This window comes from Miscanthus floridulus, chromosome 11, assembly GCF_019320115.1.
Source record: "Miscanthus floridulus cultivar M001 chromosome 11, ASM1932011v1, whole genome shotgun sequence".
NCBI lineage: Eukaryota > Viridiplantae > Streptophyta > Magnoliopsida > Poales > Poaceae > Miscanthus > Miscanthus floridulus.
In genome coordinates, this window is record NC_089590.1 from 7,226,278 (window position 1) to 7,248,234 (window position 21,957).

A 21,957-nucleotide genomic window follows, 5' to 3' on the forward strand; every position below is an offset into this window, starting at 1 on the left:
CATTCTGACAAGGCTTCTACTGGCCGACTGTAGTAGCCGACGCCAAGCAGGTTGTGCGCACCTACGAAGGGTGTCAGTACTACGTTCGGCAAACTCATCTACCAGTCCAAGCGCTCCAAACAATCCCCATCACATGGCCATTCGCGGTCTAGGGGTTCGATCTGGTCGGACCTCTTAAAAGGGCGCCTGGGGGCTACACCCACTTGCTTGTCACCGTAGACAAGTTTACAAAGTGGATAGAGGCTCGACCAATCTCCACGATAAAGTTTGAGAAAGCTGTGTTGTTCTTCCTCGACATCGTCCATCGCTTCGGAGTCCCAAACTCCATCATCATGGACAATGGCACGCAGTTCATAGGAAAGAAGTTCCTCTGATTCTACGATGAATACCACATCCGGGTCAATTGGGTCGCCGTGGCGCACCCCCGCATGAACGGCATGGTCTTACAAGGCCTCAAGCCTAGGATCTTCAACCAGTTGAACAAGTTTGGCAGATGATGGGTCGTGGAGCTTCTCGTGGTGCTTTGGAGCCTAAGGACGATCCCTAGCCGGGCCACTGGCTACTCACCATTCTTCATGGTCTGGTTCCAAGGCTATCCTCCCAACCGACCTCGACTATGGAGCGCCAAGGGTTAGGACGTATGATGAACAGGGAGCCAAGGCGGCCCTCGAGGGCGCCATGGACCAGCTCGGCTAAGTACCAGCAAGTGTTGTGCCAGTACCACACCCGATAGTGCTTGCATGTTCTGGCATAGTGTAGTTTGGAGATCCCTTAGGACTATTTTTCTCGAGAGTCTACCATGTACTGTTGACACTAGCCTAGGCTAGCTAATTTTTTAATGGCATGACCTAGTTTTGTCTGTCCGAGATGCAAATCATATTTTTCTTTAGAAACTCATCTGATCTCGTGGAAACTTATAAATTACGTGTGAAATAAGTTTCCTACTGAGATAAGACCACCCCTCTATTTATATAAGAGGATCATGGCCAATTAAAAAATCTAGCTATCCAATCATAAAAAACCAATCTATCTTACTTTTATCTCTTGCCTCAAGCTCCCCAAACCCCTTTGCTATCCAGCACTTCTCTTGATAAGATCTGCCATTGTTCTAGGTGGCCTTGCCGATCCTAGAACACTGGCTCCTCCCTGATGGTTCTTTTTGAGAGGTGTTTGCAGCTGTTTCATGTGAAGAATGAGCGTCAAATCAGTCTCGCTGACCTGCTGGTCGGTATTGTCATGTTTAGGCCCACCTTCGTTGCTTATCTTGGTCGTGGGCGCTAGTGTGTTGGGGTTTGGCGTTAGCAAATATTTAGAGGAAATTTTGCATCAGGATGCACACTATAAGAGGATATGGTCTTGTTTACACCAAAATTTGGGAAAAAGAACGCGAGAACTTGAAGCTTCCAAAATTATGTCAATCAAGGAATCGATTGCATAAGGATCGATATCAGCTGATTCAGATGTGGCACTAGAATCGGCTCTCTTTGAATGATGTCAGCAGATAACGACAATGAGCTATGGTTGGCGTCGGGAAATATATGTTGGACTCTACAAAAAGGGAAAGATTAGGGTCCAAGTTATCTTAAGTTAGGAATGTTTTCTTTTATACCAAAGATTGTAATGAGTCGTACTTGAGTAGGATTCATACTTTGGCTCTGGGTATAAATATTGGACCCCAACTATTGTAAAAAGGACATCTAATCAATCAATACAAATTACTTTTTTAGCTTTACACCAACCCTTAGGAGTAGGAGTAGTGTAGATCTCGGTGAGTTCTTCAACAAGTAGGGCTGCATCGGTCCGGACGACCTTCGGCTTGTCTGTAAGTACCATCATGGCTTATGCTTTGGTTTATAAGGCTGCATTGGTTATGTTCGACCTCCACTACGAGCTCTAGCATAAGCTAGTAATCGACTCTTATCTAGTTCAAGTACGGCTACATCGGCTAAGTTCGACCTCCACTGCTCGAATTAGATTAAGGTCAAGTTATCGGCTCTACCTAAGGGTGGCATTCTTTGGATAGATTCATTAAGTTACCGATCTTACTGATGTTCTTATTGTTATTAGTTTTTAGCAACATCAACCTGCCTGGTCAAGATCAATCTAGATCGGCCTCATATCCCTTTAGTCCATCGTTTGCCTTGTTACAATACGATGTTTCTTACTTTGATTGATGGGCTATGTTTCATCGGTTGTTCTACTTCGATCTTGATCATGCATAATATGTGGTTAAGGCATGTCTGATCTTGAGGAGGTTTGTTGTCTAGTTAAATCTGGTCTATAGTTCTCTATTATGGCTGTAACGATCTAGTCGATCTCCACTGATGGCACTATAGATCAGAGGATGCTAGTTGATAGATTTGTTCTCGATCAGGCGTGACCTTTGCTGTTTGCCATGCCTGCATTGGCTAAATAGCCGATCGCCTATGCTTTAACGCCTACAGTGTGTCTCCATGATTCTGTTAAATGTGGATAGATCTGTTTACTTTAAAGGGATGATTTGTTGTCTTTATCACGGCTGCCATTGATCTGGTCGAACCCCACTGTTAGAGATAACATGTTATGTCTGATGAGTTCATAGATTTGTTCATATTAAATATTTGATTGTTCACATGTTGTAGCCACTTTTCACCTGAATCGGCTATTTCAGCCGATTCGCTTGAGCTTTCACACATATAACATGTTTTTTGGAAAGCCTGTCAATGTATAGATGATTTTACTGATTCTTCGGTTTTAGTTTGTTATTATCATCATAGTTGTCATCGATCCGGTTGAACCTCACTGTTGATGGTAACAGATTAGATTCAGAGTGTTTGTAGATCCATTTGTACTAGACAGTTGATTTATTCGCATGTTATATCCTTTCTCGTTAGATTCATTGGCTCAATGCTTTATACTTGTAATATCTACCTAGCTGATGATTTTACTTACATCTACGTGCATTGTACTTATCAATATAAAAACAATCGCTGCCCACAAGCTTTACAGTTCGTAACAGCTAATTTCTGCGCGTATCAGCTATTTAGTCGATTTTCTCGTCTGGCTGCTCCTGAAGCGGCACACTTGGAACTATCTGGGTAAAACCGGCATGTTCCACCTTAAATTACTGATAAACTTTCTCTCCTTATCAATTGCAGGTCAAATTAATTGGCACGCCTCTAGAGGAATTCATAGGATCGGCTAATCCTGCATTGAAGCCAAGCGGATCTCCAGCCTTGCTCCATCAAGCGGATCCTTCCGGCTTAATGTGTGCCAGGCGAATCAACATATTTTTGTGCCAACACACATTCTGGCACGCTCGGTGGGACCCCACAATCGTCATGGCGACTTACAACAACAGTGATATTCTTATGGTGCCTTATGAAGACCTACCTGATGAGGATAAAGATGTCATCAGCAAAGCTATAGAAGAATTTCAGATCAAGTGTTTGTTGTCCTACACCAAGACATGTGACAATAAAGTTGTTCAGAAATATCCACTACCAAGAGTTTTGTTGCATGGGCAGTCAGATACAGATGAAACTAAGGATGGGCATTTCTTCATAGAGGCTGTAAACAAATCTGTTATGGATGTCATATTGAACCATAATGCAGTTTTCTTGAACACATTCCACAACACCATGAAAGAGGTGTTTCATGGATACCAATTGATCAGGCTGGACTGATTTACTACAATATTCCACATCCATCGACTCAGGGGACTAATCAAGCCGATACTAGCCATCAAGAAGCAGCACCAGCTGGTAATGATGATGTTCAGGCAGTTTAGAGCTCATCTGAGCAAGTTTAGGGTGCTACTACTAATCAGATACAACATAATCATGGATCGTCAGTGCAGCATGTGCAACAGCCAATGGGGCAAATTTAGAATCAAATGAATTTTGGCACGTCAGGCCAAATACCGTCGTCGGCTCAAAAATAGCGCCATTAGTCTAAAGAATTCGTAGAGATATAGATCCTAGCATCTACAACCAGAGACTTTAAGTAGCAAACCAGCAGAGGACCCAGCAGATAGAGATTCCACAAGAATATCATTATGGCATAGATTACAATACCCTTCACATGATTCCAAATCCGGGGTATCAAGGTACTCAAAATTTTAATCCACAAATGGGTCAGCAATTGCAGAGAAAACCAAATTCAAATGCTGATGAGTTATTGCTTAGAGTGACCGAGATGATGAAGAATCAGTTCGGTTTAAAGCTAAAAGGACAGATCTTCTCGTACAAACACCCATATCCAGAGTGGTATGATTTGGTCGCTCTTCCTACAAATTACAGGCTTCTAAAGTTTGCTAAGTTTACTGGCCAAGATAACATAAGCATAATAGAATATGCCAGTCGGTATCTTACATAGTTGGATGAAGCATCCATTGAAGAGGCCCATTGAGTTCATTTCTTCTCCTTGTCCCTATCAGGACCAACCTTCACTTGGTTTTTATCATTGCCAGTTAATTCCATTGCCAATTGGGTTGATCTAGAGAAGAAGTTTCATACATATTTTTACACTGGGATAGGAGAAGAAAATTACCGATTTGACGGCTATAAGGCAGAGAACTAATGAATCGGGCACCGAGTTTCTTCAGAGATTCTGAGAGACCAGGAATTTGTGCTTCTCATTGAACTTGACCGATGATCAGCTAACTGCTTTGGCCATTCAAGGAATGTTGCTAATGTGGAAAGAGAAACTGCTCGGGCAAGAGTTTAACAATTTAGGTCAGTTGGCTCAACGAGTGGCAGTGCTCCATAGCCAATTTCAGAATATGCGCAGAGATACTCGATTCTAGAAGAGTGCCGCAATTGCCGAAACATATAATCCATATTCAGTCAATGATGGCTATGAAGATGATGAAGAAGAAGAGGTTGCAGCAGCTGAATAAAATTGGGGTAAGAAGACAGTAATGGTACCAAATCCTTGGGAAAAAGGAGAGAGCTATGATTTCGATGTCACAAAATTGGACAAGCTCTTCGATTTCTTACTTGAGAAGGGACAGATCAAGTTGCCCGACAATCATGTTATGTTGCCTCATGATCAGTTGAAGAATAAGAAGTTTTGCAAATTTCATAATGCCACCTCTCATTCTACTAATGAGTGCAGAGTTTTTCCGGCAACGTATACAGAAGGCTATTCAGCAAGGAAGGCTCAAATTTGATACACCTCAAAAAATAAAAATTGATGATAATCCTTTCCCAAGACATCAGAACATGGTTGAAGTTAGGTTGCTCAAAGGGAAGACTAAAGTCCTAACATCAACTAGGGCCAAAGAAGTTAGAACCATCGACCCAAAGATGCGAATATCGGCTAATGAGTATAGAGAGATTAAAAGGCATCGTGACCAACAGAAGAGCCAATATGAGTAGGGAGAGATGTCAATGAATGGGGCAACAAGGCCACGTGTTACATCTCGAATTTTGTTGAATAAATGACAGCGGCAGAAGGAAAATGATTTATCAGCGTTGGTTAGAAGAGAAAGAATACCAGCGTCAACAAGAGAAAGAGAGGTATGAAAGAAAGCAAGTTGAAGCATATTGGAATTATCCTTTCTTCAGACATTGTTGGAATGAAGGTTTGAAATTGTCTACTAGAAATAATTGCCCAGTGTGCAGTGAGTAATATTGGGAGTTTAGGCAATCTCAAGCCAACCGCCAATCTATCCATGCTCAAGATGAGTACCATCATAATATGGATCGGCGCTTAAAAATAGAAGTGTTCATGATTGTCTTGGAAAGCGAGTTGTTGATCAAAATTGGCCTGATCATGAAGAAGAAGATAATGAAGAGGAGTGTGTTTGGCAGGAAGGCCTATGGTGTCCAGGAGGTTTGACAAGGAGCCAGAAAAGAAGGGTGCAACGCCTAAGAAACAGAGAGCTAGAACAGGCTCAGGTATCTGGTAGACCTCAAGTGTGGCGTTGTTTACACCAAAATTTGATAATTTTATTACCCATGGAAGTCTATGGAAGAAAGCCGATGATTTGGACAATATTGAGTTGAAGATGGAAAAATCATATACATCACCGTTGCCAAGTATGAAAGCTTATTTAATATCTGGCAAGGAGCGACACACAAAATGCATCACGTAAGACTTGCTGGGTGGCTCGGGATGCTTGTACATATGAATTAAAGGAAGCCAGCCGGACTCCATATGTGTGTAACGTTACTTGCCTTAGTTTTGATGGTGTACGTTCTATCTCCAAATATGAATCAGTCTAAAGCAGCACGTTGATATTCAAAAGGGAAACATATCGATTTAATTATCATTGGAAAGTGGCATACTTATAGCCAGGTACAAGAGCAAGATAGTCAAATTAATGTACGTGTACATGGTTTGGTGAACGAATATATGCCTTGCAACCATGGCCATGTAAAATACTATATGGAGGAACTTTGCTTGAGACTTTACAGCCGGTACTAGAGATGGATGACGTATAGTGATCGATTTTTGGCAGAATACAATATATGCAGGGATTGACCAGGGTGGATCTCGAACTCTAGTCCACGTACGGCATGAACGGCGTCGGTGTGGTTCCCGGATAAGAAAGTATAATAGTAGCTGTAAATCGACTAAATGCTGTGGTGGAGGAGAGAGGAGAGGAGAGAGAGGAGAAATGGGCTGTAAGCTTACAATCGGCTTGGGCACAAGAACCAAGAAAGTCTGTGAAAGAGACAAATGGGTCATGTATTAACTGTAAAGAGCTAACTACTATATGAGTGGGCTGAGAGAAGGCTATAAGAAACCTTACAGCCAGCAAGTCGGTTGTATTATTAACCTTGCTCTAATTGAAGGAAATAATAGACAAAGTAAAATCCACCCAAGGAAGGACACGTGCCAGACAAAGATATGGGTGGGACCAAGGAGCTTTATTAACATAGCACAACAAAAGGAAAATTAGAGTCCTTATATCTTATAATATCTAAATCTTGGTAGGCAAGTTTGTACGTGATATTGTCGCGGTTGTTCCGGAGTTATCAACCCAGGGTATAAATATAAACCCCCGGCTATTGTAAAAGATCATCCAATCAATCAAAATCAATTTATTTTTTTCGGCTCCGTGCCAACCCTTAGGAGTAGCAGTAGTGTAGATCTCGGCGAGTTCTTCAACAAGCAAGGCTGCATCGGTCCGATCGACCTCTGGCTTGTCTGTAAGTACCGTCATGGCTTATACTTCCATTTGTACGGCTGCATCGGTTAAGTTCAACCTCCACTACGAACTCTAGTATAAGCTAGTTATCGACTCTTGTCTAGTTCAAGTACGGCTGCATCGATCCGATTAACCTCCACTGCTCGAATTAAATTAAGGTCAAGTTATCGGCTCTACCTAAGGGTGGCATCCTTCGGATAGATTCATTAAGTTATCGATCTTGCTGATGTTCTTATTGTTATTAGTTTGTAGCAACATCAATCTGCCCGGTCGAGATCGATTTAGATCGGCCTCATATCTTTTTAGTCCGTCGTTTGCTTTGTCACCACATGATGTTTCTTACTTTGAGCGATGGGTTATGTTTCATCGACTGTTCTATTTTGATCTTGATCGTGCATAGTACGCGGTTAAGGCATGTAGTATCTTAAAGAGGTTTGTTGGTTAGTTAAATTTGGTCTATAGTTTACTATTATGGTTGTAACGATCCGGTCGATCTCTGCTGATGCACTATAGATTGGAGGATGCTAGTTAGTAGATTTGTTCTCGATTAGGCATGACATTAACTGTTTGCTATGCCTGCATCGGCTAAATAGTCGATGGCCTATGCTTTAACGCCTACAGTGTGTCTCCATGATTCTGTTAAATGTGAATAGATTTGTTTACTTTAAAGGTTTGATTTGTTGTCTTTATCACGGCTACATTGATCCGGTTGAACCCCGTTGTTAGAGATAGCAGGTTAGGTCTGATGAGTTCATAGGTTTGTCCACCTAAAATAGTCGATTGTTCACACGTTGTAGTCCCTTTTCACCCGAATCGGCTATTTCAGCCGATCCACTTTGAGCTTTCACATATATATAGCGTGTCTTTCGGAAAGCTTATTGATGTGTAGATGGTTTTACGGATTTTAAGGTTTTAGCTTGTTATTATCATCATAGCTGCCATCGATCCGGTCGAACCTCACTATTGATGGTAACAGATTAGATTCAGAGCGTTTGTAGATCCATTTGTACTAGACAATCGATTTGTTTGCATGTTATATCCTTTCTAGATTAGATTCATCGGCTCAATGATTTACACTAGTAATATCCACCCAGCTGATGATTTCACTTACATCTGCGGGCATTGTACTTATCAACATAAAATCAATCGCGATCCATAAGCTTTACTGTCCATAACAGCCAATTTCCGTTGCCATCAGAATTCAGAGCTCCAGCAGATCAAGATGTCTATTCAGATTTTGATGAATTGTAGTATGAGGAAATAGTTGCCAAGTTGGCAGTGATATAGCAGGCTATATTTGATAAGCCAATCAAGCATCAGCACTTAAAGGCTTTATATGTAAAAGGTTTTGTTGATGGGAAGTCGATGAGCAAGATGTTGGTGGATGGAGGTGCTTCTGTCAATCTTATGCCCTATACCACTTTTTGTAAACTTGGCAAGGGACCAGGAGATTTGATTGAGACCGACACAATGCTTAAGGATTTTGGGGTAATACATCCAAGACCAGGGGGCAATGAACGTCGAATTGATAATCGAAAATAAGACTTTGCTCACCACATTCTTCATCATTGATGGAAAGGGTTCATACAGTCTACTCCTTGGTCATGACTGGATTCATGCAAATTGTTGTGTACCATCAACCATGCATCAATGTTTGATTCAGTGGCATGGAGATGGTGTTGAGCTGGTTCGCGCCGATGAATCTGTGAGTATCGCAACAATCGATCCAATATATTGGGAGCTAGAAGACTTCGAGTGTTTTTCTAGCAAGCTATGAGAAGAAGGCTTCATTAGAGTCAATGATGAAAGCCAATAGCCGATCCAAGCAGTCGGCTCTGAGAGTTTGTTTTAATGGATAACTCGATAGATGGTACAGATGGTAAGCTAGGACATGGCTTCGTGTTGGACAATGGATTCAACTTAGTGTAGATCTCAAGCTGACCGTTTTCCTGAGTTGCCTCAGAATAACGGTTCTAGGCTGCCCTCCACTCCTGGAGGAAATGTCAGGTGTCTTCATCGTTATCGGAGTCAGAGGAGTTCGATGATGAATCCAGCGTAGAGGTAGCATCAGATACGGCATTGGAGGGCTCGTTGGCCCTAGGAAGAGGACAGAGGCTATCGTTCAAGATGAACCTATAAACAAGTTAGAAGAGTTCATCACTATGAGCAGAAGATATCGATCTCACCTCATACGACGAAGGAGCTGCCTCACTAGCATGTCCTCCTTCAAAACCTCCTCCACCGCGCGTTTGCCTCTGTAGTCGTCGCCGGCCATAGGGTTGATTGAATCTATGAGAAGGGGGAAGAAAGCCGCTATAGAGTTTGCGAGGGCGGAGAAGTGCAAAGGAATAGGAGCAGTTGCGAGTATAGATGTGTTCGAGTCCGGAGCCCACAGTCGGTATTTGTAGCCACGAAGCGAGGTGGCAAATATCTCGAGACATGCAAAAGGCAACCGCAATTAATAGAAGATAGAGCGCCACCACACTAATGTCGAAGAGAATGCGGCGTTGATAACTGAGGACAGAAGGCTGAGGGGTTTTTCCTAATAAAAGCCGTGTTTTCAGACTTTATCGGATTAATGTTAGAAGTCTAGAATAGGCTATTTTCAAATCGGCTCTTTAGCCAAAATAATAAATACAATAAGGCGACCAAAAATATGGTTATCATTGATTCTACACAAGATACATGTTGATATATAGATTACAAGTCTAGAACATCCTGGATTGCTTTCAATGCTTCTAGCCGGATAGCATCGACTTCTGTGATTTGATGCTTGTCTTCTATGGCTAATCCAGGAATGTCCTTAAGGCTGTTGTAGATGGCCCTACCTTCTCTGACCTTGGCCAGCAGTTCTTGTTTCTTCTACTTAATGGCATTGGGTATTTGAGCCAAAGTAGACTTATGGCGATCGATGGCAGCATTCACATTCTCCAGTTCCTTCTCAAGTCCTGCACGCCTGGCTTCCAGTTGGGTCAGCTCTGGATTGATCTTGAGAGGGGAGTTCTTCAAATCATCAATCAGCTGTGTCAGCTCTTTAGTCTCTTACCTGTCAGAGTTCTTCTTGGCCAGTAAAGCTTCACGGGTAGACAGTCTCCTCTAAGCCTTTTTCATCTTTGGAGCTTGATCTTTAATGATAGACAAAGATGACAAGACCTCAGTGAGAACCGAGGATGAATTATCCTTAAAGGCCAAGGAGACTCTTGGCATTAAATCCGCATCTTGGACCAAATCGGCTATATTCTTCTCAAGCATTGGCAATATATCCATTAGCTGATTTCTGGTCTCTTCTGATAAAGCTTCTTTAGAAGAGGCGGCTAATGAGCTGATTTCATCTTCATCTAGATACTCTTTGAGATTGAAAGAGTAGCTCAGAGCTGGAAGATTAAGTACCTATATATAAGAAAATCTTGTTAAGAGGATTGAATCAGTTGATAATAAGATAAATGGTGAAGCAAGTATGGTACATTTTCTAGGATAGCTTCTATCTGAGAAAAAGGAATGGCTGATGATGCACCAATGGTATTTGGTTGAATCGGCTCTAAACTCTCAACATTGGTATCTGCAAGCATCAAGGAAGATTTTTAGTTCATATTTGTTGCAGAGAGATAAACTAAGCATGTGACTTCCTTACCATCGATTGTTTGCTAGACTAGAGATTCAACAGTTTGAGTGTCAACATCAACAGGATCACCTTCAATGGGTAGACTACCAAACTCCTGCCCTTGCATGAATGTTTCTTCAGGGAGTGTCTGGCATGGTAAATGGTGAGAGAAGGGTAAAAACTGAATGAAAATCAAGAATTTTGAGAAAAATACCTTGGCAACATCAGGGATTGAAGTGGAAGGGTTCTCACCTTCTACAGTCTTAGAAACATCTTCTGCTGTTTCAACCGAAATTGGCTCCTTTTGAGGATCAACTGATGAAGGTTTAGTTGATGCTAACTTGAATGTCTGGGACAATAGTTCCGCACCCAGAGCAGGTTGAGATGCAATGGTCGACAACTGCAAGGAAAGAATTAGAATTAGAGATTGAATATCATTTTGGGAAGAGGATGAATTGTTTTACCTAAGCAGTCGATGGTCTCGTTCTACAAAGTCTTTTCCTAGTAATGGTTTTCTGGGTTGTCCCTTGGGCTCCCTTGCGCTTTGAAGATTGATACGTTACAATTGTAGAGGCAGCATGAGTTTTCATCAGCTTCTTCAGTGGAGGTGCAACTGATCATATTCTTGAGGCTGGGCATGGTGGCAGATAATCTATAGGACGCCCCTTCCTGTCCAAACTTGGGGGATCGAATTCGGTGTCCTTAAAAGGTCTATTAGAACAGTTGGTAGGGGGGTTCATCAAAGAATTTTTCTAAAAAGGAATGGTAAGTTGCCTCACTGTCGGAAACAAACTCTCCATTTAGAGCTATGCATCTAGGACGGGCCGACCCACAAAAGAGATGGGAGTGCCATTCTTGCCACCAAGAGTCAAAAAGGTTGGAAGTGAAGTTGACTATTGTCCAGTCATGCAAGCAAAAATAAGGAAGATCTGATCCTAACTGAAAGACTCTAGAGGCTTCCAATACTTCACTAATACCCTCTCTTGGCTTCAGTATATTCTTAAAGAACAGTTGAGGAGACAGTTGACCAAGACCAAATTGATGAGCTACAAAAGAAGGGTTGTAAAACTCATAGATTGGAAGGTTGCCTGGAAGGAAGGAACCTATGGACATTTTGCCATAGCTATGATGAAATTCGGCTTGAAGAACACAAGGTTTGATGAAGGAATTGAAGATTGCAGTCACCGTTTCGTCTGAGCAGCCTGATTCAAATTGAAATTTGAATGGAAAGACCAACTCATTGTTCTCATCCTCATCATAGGGTAGCCAAGTCAGGATACTTGCATCAAACCCTCTATAAAATGTCTTGAAGAGATGGCCAAGATCGATAGCAATTGTTATGGTCGATGCAGCTTCACCATAGTTCATGCACTGACGAGTTCTTCCTTCTTCGCCTCTGTATTTCTCATCAAAGTTGGAGGAGGGAAAGCTCAAATTCTAGAGATTTGTCCTTACAATCTTATGCATATACATGTTTAACCACATTTGTATTAGCCACCAAGGGCCGCTGATGGTGTGCACTGCTTCATTCCTCAGCAGCTGAGCGGCCACCTGATGCATCAAGTGGTAAGCTGATCCCAATAGATATTTGCCAAGACGAATTTTAGCACCTACTGTCAGATGTTCTGCCATGAGTTTATGATTGTAAGTCAGACCACAAGATGACCATGAATCTTTCAAACCACATGTTCAGAAAGGCCACATATTCTCTTTCGCTAATAGTTGACCCATCTCCAATATGGTTCAGAATGTAGCTTGCCCATTTTGTGCAGTCTGATATTTTGGCTAATTTTTTGGATCCGGCACTTAAAAAGTCATAAGGTTGCACTAATCCTGTTATTCTAAGGCCAGTCAATATATAAACATTTGCCAAAGTGATGGTCATTGGGTCGTGACAAAAAACAAAAGCATTTAGGGTGTTAGACCAGAAATAAGATGCAGAAATCAGGAGTGAATCATTCCGCTCTATCTCAGACAACGAGAGTGTCAAGTATTGATTCAAGTCATAAACCTCCCAATCTCTAGCCTTTTTCTTCGATACCCTACAGAACCAATCTCTCCACCCCCTATGCATTTTGGGCTAGTTTTTTAAGGGGGTTTTGGTGTTCCAGGAGGACAAATCCACTACAAACTGTTTGAACAGGATTCAGTTGGTTTCTTGACGGATAAAGTCAGATGGGTCAGGATCACCCATACGCCCAAGAAAATAGACATTAGGAGCAACAGCAGATGGAATCAAGATTTTGTTTCTCATTTCCTAGAAACTAGATAAAATAAATTTGAGAAGATAGGAAATACAGGGTAGCGACTAGTACTTGGAAAACGGAAACTTTAAAGCATACCTCAGAGATATGGTCGCTGGTCGCCATTGCAGCCAAAATAGATCTAAATACAAGAAGGGTTACTTGAAGAACAGCTTGATGAAGCAGAGGATTTGCTAGGGTTGAGGCCTTAGCGATGGCGGCTTTGGTTGTTAAGATTTGCTCGAGAAAGAAGGGGGAAGCAAATGAGCCGAGTGAATTGGAGAAGATACTATTGGTATATTATATAAGACTCGAACTGAGAAATCAGGAGTCATGCGTATATCTCGGAATAAAATGGTTGCGACGTGGTAAACAGGTAATTGAGAATTTTGGAATAAAATCATTTTTATCCCAAAATTAGTGGCATGTGTTTACACCAAAATTTAGAAAGAACGCGGGAACTCGAAGCTTTTAAAATTGTGTCAATCAAGGAATCGATTGTATTAGGATCGATATCGCTCGAGCTTTCACACATATAACATGTTTTCGAAAAGCTTGTCAATTTATAGATGGTTTTACGGATTTTTTGGTTTTAGTTTATTATTATCATCATAGCTACCATCGATCCGATCGAACCTCACTGTTGATGGTAACAAATTAGATTCAGAGCGTTTGTAGATCTATTTGTACTAGACAGTCGATTTGTTCGCATGTTATATCCTTTCTTGTTAGATTCATCGGCTCAATGCTTTACACTGGTAATATCTACCTAGCTGATGATTTTACTTATATCTGTGTGCATTGTACTTATCAATATAAAATCAATCGCTACCCACAAGCTTTACAGTCCGTAACAGCCGATTTCTGCGCGTATCGGCTATTTAGTCGATTTTCCTGTCTAACTGCTGCCGAAGCGGCACACTTGGAACTGTCTAGGTAAAACCGGCATGTTCCACCTTAAATTACTGACTTTCTCTCCTTGTTAATTGCAGGTCAAATTGACTGGCACATCTCGGGAGGAATTCGTAGGATCGGCTAACCCTGCGTTGAAGTCAAGTGGATCTTCGGTCTTGCTCCATCAAGCAGATCCTTCCGGTTTGTTGTGTGCCAGGCGCATCGACACGTTTTTACGCCGATAGGTCTTAATTTACATTGGTTCATCTTCCTCTCTTCTTCTCTTTTTCTAAATGTGGAGAATAATTAACTCGTAGTATATTTAATATAATCAGGACGTTTAATTGTATTTAATGGTCCTATAATAACCCAATCAAATCCAACAATCTCATTGAGTCATATATTTTTATTTGTATCCGGTGTCCATTCGGATTGTTAAGTGAATTTAATCTTGTTCACGCGGAATCATTTTTTCCGCCTATGAGACCATTTATATTATTCTTAACATGTACTAGTAAACTTTATAAATAGTCACATCAGACGAATTTCAATATCCAAATACTTAAGCACATGTGTTTCAATCAGGAAAGCACCAATAACAAATCCCTGCGTTATAAAGACCAAATAAAAGTAGTAATAACAAGTTTTTTACTCAAATGAAACTATATGGTAGATCCAAAACGGTTGTACAGTCTAATTAACTAACACAAGTAAAACAATTTTATTACGTCTACTTAAGCAACGAGAAAAAAAGGGATCCGTGCAGGTGCACTGCTTGCAGTCACAAGAAGGAAGGCGTGAACCACACCGGCGACGGCCATAGCCGATGCTTGCCGACCGCACCTATCTTCTCTAACCTGCCGGCCTTTAGGCTATAGACGCCAACTTCCCTGAGCTCGTCTATGAGCTCAGTGTCGTCGGAATATGAGTTCTCGGAGGTGGCGCTACGCATGTGCAGGCAGGCACCCCGGACCTCGTCGTCAGTGAAGTAGACGCAGCCGGGCATGATGCCCTGGTGCTCCCTCGTCGACAGGCACAGCGATCCATTGACGCCGACGAAGATTGCGGCGTCGCCAATGTCTGCCGCCTCCACCCACCGGCCTTTGTCGTGGTCCAGTAGACCTTGAAGAAGACGCGTGTGTTATCGGAGTTGGAGCGGTACCGACGGCTAGGGTTTTCCTCATCCCTAGAGTGTTTGAGCACGACCATCAGCCGCCCGTCCGTTGACACGGCGACGTACTTGCGGCGCAGGTGTTTGTCCTCGTAAGCCAGCCTCGGCGCGGCCGCCTCGCTGGTGAACTCGACGGTTTCGATGTGGCGCTGCCACGCCTCGACGTGGCCGGTGTAGGTGATGGACAAGAAGCGTCCGTTGTGGTGTATGGCGTCCTCGACGCCGTCGAGGGAGGGCGCCATCCTCCACGCGGGGTCGTCCGCCGTCGCGGAGGCCGGGGCGCCGATGGACCGGTCCATGATGAGCATGGCGGCGTAGCTGCCGGGGCGCGGCGACGCGGAGAGGACGACCTTGCGGTAGAAGACCTGCCGCATCTGGGCGGCCTTGTACGTCGACGTCCTCGGCCAGCCACGACCTTCGTGTTCCGACGGGGGTGAGCATCCGAAACGGATCTAAAGCAAGGGGTCTACGTCGAGGCAGAACCAGCCGCCGCCAGAAACCGGGCGGAGGAACCGGATGGTGGAGATGGCCGGCAGGTCGGCGTGCGCCCCGGTGACCGGGTTAGCCATGCGCAGGGCGCCCCGCTCGTATGTCGAAAGCGGTCACGAGTTCTTGGAGCTGGCTTGCAGTGGCACGGCTCGTTACGAGCCTTAGATCGGAGCTGACAACATATAAGAGTCTTTGGATATTACTCAATCCAAAAGACTAAACCCAAAAGACTAGCATGATAGGTGGAGTTCTCCCGCCTTATATATTGTGCAGATTGTTGAGTTTTATTCCCACATCGTGTAGCGATGGTGGAGGAGCACAACATATAAGGCGGGAGAACCCCCAACCCCACATCATATAGCAATAGTGGGGGAGCACAACATATAAGGCAGATGAACCTCCACCTCTGATGGACCCTGCGCTGGACCGGCTGCAAGCGAACTTCAAGATTGGAATCAATATCAAGATTTATTAAATGAATGAATTGTGTGCTATGAGGAACCTAAGATTGCAAGTCAGCTTATGGAATCAATATCAAGATTTATTAAAACTAAAAGCAAGCCAACTTCAAGAATCATCCTTTTTTTGAGTCGAAGAAAGCTAAGCTTATGAATGAATTGTGTCCTCTGAGGAACCTAAGGCTTGGTTTAAATTGAGGTTAGGAATCAGTATTTGGCACTGTAGCATTTTCGTTTGTATTTGACAATTATTGTCCAATCATAGCTTAACTAGACTTAAAAGATCCGTCTCGTAATTTACAATCAAACTGTGTAATTAGTTATTTTTTTATCTACATTTAATACTCCATGTATGTGTCCAAAGATTTAATGTAATGAAGAAAATGAAAAAACTTACAATCTAAACAAGGCCTAAGATTGCAAATCAGCTTCAAGATCGAGAACTTGTAGTCATCGCTGATTCCAACATCGTCGACCGTCACGAGCCACCCATGGCGACGTCCGAAGTGCGCACGGACACGGATTTCCCGCTGGCCAATGACAGGATCGTGGCCTTCTCATCGTACTCCTGGGGTCCGGGGAGGAGGAGCCACGGCGTCTCCAGCAGGTTTTGCCCCGACGCGCGGTGGATCTCGGCCAGCAGCTCGGGCGGGAGGCGTTGGAACGGGGCAGCTGCGGCGGCCCACTGCTCAGCGGGCAACTGGTTCTTCTCCCTCTGCTGCTGGAGGCGGCGACGGCGTCGCGTACCGGCCATGGTTTGTTTCGAGAATGCTGAGTAGGGCACGACGGTCTGCTTATATATTGCCGATGCGCACGTCGGTGGACTTGGATCTATCCGTCCCGATTTTATTTTTCTTTGCCTGACACGTATACCATGCTCCAAGAGTTGAAGTATTGGAGGACATCTCTGACGGTTTTCAAAAAGCGAGGACGAGCCCGACTCGGAAACAGGGTACGATGTAATCTCCACGCGCCATGCTTGCCATGTCCGGCGGCCAGGGCATCCGCGTGATGCCCAGGGATGCCGCGTGCCACACTACCGAAGGCGGCTTCTTTGTCAAGTGGCTGAGGCACTCGGCAAAGGCTGATATACACTCGGTAAAGTATTTGCCAAGTGTTATACTCGGCAAAGGGCGCTCGGTAAACAGTTTATCGGCAACGACCTCTTTGTCGAGTGCATTTTATCGGGTACTCAGCAAAGGCTTTGCCGGGTGCCAATCCGACACTTGGCAAAGAAAAGTGGTCATGACGGTGAGCGCCACCGTGACGGCGGCTTTGCCGAGTGTCAAGGTCAAGCACTCGGTAAAGGTGGCCACTTTGCCGAGTGTCTTGTCGGCGACACTCGGCAAAGTGGCAACCTTTGCCGAGTGCTTGGACCGTGGCACTCGGCAAATCTGTGATGTTTACTGAGTGCAATGGCCATTGCACTCGGCAAAGCATGTTCCCAGATAGTTCCCAGATGGTCACTTTGCCGAGTGTCATGGTCATTGCACTCGGCAAAGTGACTGAAAACAACATTTTTATTTGTTTTTTACATCCCATCTAAACAAACAGAAGATATATATAACAAACATCACCAACATCACATATATATCATCAACATCACATATATATCACCAACACCACAAATAAGTTCACAAGCAATCCAAGTGCTCCATCATCGTCAACCATAATTGCAAATAGAAGTATCATTAACAACCACAAGTATCATCACTGATTTGGTGAAGGATTCGTTGAAGCATGAGGATCGTTCGATGCCGCCGATTGATTCTGCACAAAGGAGAAGAGATTGCATGTGTGAGTCAAAATAAATATATACCATACATGAATAAAACTTTCATACTCCACTAGGTTTGACCGTAAGCATGAACATATAAACTAAAACATTTATACTCACAGGAGTAGAATAGTGAGGAGGTGGAGCGAATAGCGAAGGTGGCAGAGCTACACCCGTAGCGGCGCCAAGACTTTGCATGTACTGAAGAATCTCCGCCATCCTCCGCTGCTCGGCCTCCCACTCGGCCTCCACCCTCTCCATCTTCGCCTACATTTGCTCCCGTATCCTCCTCTCTTGTTCCAGCTAGGCCTACAATATATTCACCCTAATGTTACAATAACACAAAGGAAAGGTATGAAAAAACCAATGAACGACGAATAAACCAGGAATAACCTCGAGTGCCTCTACCCGGTGGTTTGAAGTGTCATGCCGAGGTCGTATGGCCGGGCTCCTACTCGTGCTGCTTGCTCGAATCTGGGAGAGACTGGAAGTAGCGGCCGAGTCGATTGCGCCGTCGCTAATCCAGTACCGCCCATGCTTCTTGCCTACTCCCACCCTCATGACGACTTCTCCATCAAGGTCCTCGGTGCTCGGATCGTACTCTGACCCATAGACCTCCCTTACCATCAATGTGTACTCACTGAGGCGGTTGTGGACAGTCGCACTGCTGTACGCCTCGGGCCCGTCCTCCGGGTTGTAGTCGATGTCGGACGTCACCTTGCCCTTGTGGGCCATAGCAAATGCCTTGAAGATGGAGCAAGGCTGGCCACCATGTGACGCCGACTGCGAGAAAAAATACAAGATGATTAGAAATCATGCAGAATTGAGCGTTAGAATAAATAAATGACTTTGCGTACCCATGTTTCTGTGTATCCGCTAAGGCTGCGGCTGCCTTGATGGTGTGCTACACTTGGCATCATCAAACGCCGCTCCCGGCACAAGTTGTGCGTCTCCTCCCACTCGCGTGAGCACCACCTGTCCACCATCTGTTCCCAGCACTGGGGATGTGCGGCGCACCAATAAGGAATCATCTATAGGCCATCAAGTACATGACATATCAGAAGATGAAATTAAGCCTACTTAATCTCAAAAGCAATCAGCATTAATGTTTTGTATTTACCTACAGGTACTGGTCCTGGGTCAGCATCATAGATCTTGCGTCCCTTTTGGTGACCTTCGTTCCAAGGACGGTCCCGTGGTAAGTTACGACGGCATGGATACGTGCCTTGTAATGCATGTCCACGATGAGTTTTTTGTAGCATTTGGTAGCCACCGCATCCGCCCTGGCCTCATTTCTGTCCTAGCATCTAAAGAAATCCTGCATACAAACACGATGTATCCATTCATTATTTCAAGAATGTATTGAGGAATGTAGTGCGAGGAAGACTTACCCACAACTCTTGCTTCACCCGCTCTGCCTTGTTGTTGAATACCCTGCGGGCCCGATCTGCAACATCGGGGGCGGCGGCATAGTGGTCAAACGAGTAGGCCGGCCCGTCATTCCAGCCTACTCAACCAGGCCAGGGAAGTGCTCCTTGCACAGAAGACCGAGGATGCCATTGACTTGGCATGTGTGATCACCTCCAATCGCCACAATCGTCCAGTTCCTGCCCAAGTGATTAAGAAAAATTATTAATTTCTATTTTGATTTTCAACATATCATATAAAGTAGTGATAACATCTAAAGTTACTTAATTTTCCCCCTCAGGTCGAATCAGCGGGCGTCTCTCATGAGGTATCGATCGCTGAGGGAAGCTCGCGGGACCTCGCAAGTAGACGCTCGACGAACTAGAGGAAGCGGAACCCCCTGTTGTCGCCTCATCCTCGTCGTCCTCCTGCGCGTCCTCCTATGCCTCCTCGTCGTCCTCCTACGTGTCCTCCTGTGCCTCCTTAGTGTCCTCCTGGGGCACCTGCTCCTCCTCCTCCTCCTCACGCGATGGGGCGGTAGGCGATGACTCCCTCCTGCAGCTGCTCCTCCTCCTACTCTCCCCCGGCGCAGCGGTCCTTGTCCTTCGGTACAAGGACGTTAGCTTCCTCATCCCACCACCCACCATCTTTGTTCAATCACCTGCAATTAAAAAAAGTAAACTAATAAGCACAGATAAACAAGAAGTACTTAGAAATAGATGCAAAATAAATAAAACATAATTACAAAATAACATAGTATTACATGTATTAGAAATAATCTTCATGATCAGGATTAGCTGAATCATAAGTCTCATCATCACTATCAATCATGTTGAAATAGTCAACACTATCCGAATGAGCAATGTGTCATTGTCATTGTCTAAATGTAATCGCTCAAGCATTTATAAGTCCTTCACATTTTGCACCTCATCTCCAGTGTCCTCTTCAATAACTGTTTTATTGTCTACTTCCATTCCAATCATTTCGGTTAAGTCTATCTCAAACCTCCCTTCTAGTCCCTCTTCTTGAAAGAACTCTCCGTCATATGTGTTTGGGTCTAAGTTGTAATCTTCATCGTTTGGGACAGGCACTTTACCGTGTGGCGATACCCTATGCACAATATCCCAACCCTTAAGATGCCTTATGGTTTGACACGCATATGGGAGATAATAAACTTGCGTGGCCTATTGGGCCACAATATAGACATCGTCTCTTGGTAAGATGAAATCATGTTGAATTTCGACTAGCCCAAGATTAGAATATGTCTGTCTCGTTACTTTAGGATCAAACTAATGGCATCTGAATATGACGGGATTAAAAGGTTTGGAACCATGAAACTTGAGTTCATATATTTCTTCAATTCTTCCATAATACTCGACCTCATCAATGCCGGCCATAAAAACTCCGGAACTTGTGGTTCTTCGATTGGGCTGACTCTGCTCGTAGCTTGTTGTGCGAAAGCGATATCCATTCACGTCATAACCAGAAAATGACCTGACCCTATAAGCAAAGCCATCGGCAACCTGTCTCAACTTGGCACGCATAGACGCATCCCTCTGGCCCTGCAAGCTCAAGCAGGATACATCATTATATTATTCGCACGTACAATTAACTTGGAATGTCAAACTAAGTACGAGCTAAATTAGACGGTACCTTCCATTGGAACCAAGAAATGAAATCGGGCATTCCATTTCCCGCACCCTGTCTAAGAAGGATATCTACTTGCTGTGGGGTAGGATCCCTTGATTGACGCCAGAATTCATGAAGAAACTCCCTGTACCAACGAGAAACAAGGGGGTTGGATGCAGAATAGTGACGGAGTATTTAACAAGTTCGTTGAGAACTTACTGCATGTACGACGCCACTTCATCAAGGTTGGTCAACACGTATAGCATGATATGGCGCCACTCTTCATGATTCAAGGTCTTGGGGGTCGATGCACTTGCGCTTCCGAGTTGCCCTCAGAAAAGGCTGATGTTCGATTCATTCTCGCCAGCATTGTAATGAGGGGGTGGATTATGCACGATAGGGAGGTTGTCACCATAGTATGTTGTTGTAAAGTTCGCCACCTCCTCCAGAATGTATGCCTCTGCAATGGAAGGCTCGATTTTGCATTTATTTCTACATTTCTTTCAAAGAACCTTTAGACATCTCTCGATTGGATAGCACCAACAGCCCTACATGCCCCCCCCCCCATTCATGCCTCATATGGGAGGTGCAAAATCAAATGCTGCATCAGATTGAAGAAGCCGGATGGAAAGATCTTCTCCAACTTATAGAGCAACACAGGTGCCATTCTTTCCAAGTCAGCAATCATGGTCCGAGATAACTCCTTGGCACAAAGCTGGCGAAAAAAATAGCTTAACTCTGCCAGCACTAGCCAGACATGCTCAGGGACATAGCCTCGAACCATCATCGGAAGAAGCTGCTCAATCCATATGTGGTAGTCATGACTCTTCATCCCTAAGACTCGCATAGTAGATAAGTTCACTCCCCTCCTCAAATTAGCTGCATATCCATCAAGGAACATTAACGTCTACATCCATTCTAGTACTTCCCTCCTTTGGGGCTTGCTCAAGACAAAATTGGCCTTAGGCCTTCTCCATGTCTTGCCATGACTAGGAGGCTTCATATGTTGGTTTGGTCTATTGCATAACGTTGTCAGATCCACTCTAGCCTTAACGTTGTCCTTTGACTTGTCAGGAGTGTCCATGATTGTTTCCCAAAGTGCCTCGATGACATTCTTTTCAGTGCGCATTACATCAATATTGTGTGGAAG

General features: G+C 44.0%; 1 pseudogene; it reads right to left on the bottom strand.

Moving 5' to 3' along the window:
* Window positions 1–14,657: 14,657 nt before the first annotated feature.
* Window positions 14,658–16,748, bottom strand: LOC136492893 (uncharacterized; annotated as a pseudogene).
* Window positions 16,749–21,957: the final 5,209 nt, after the last annotated feature.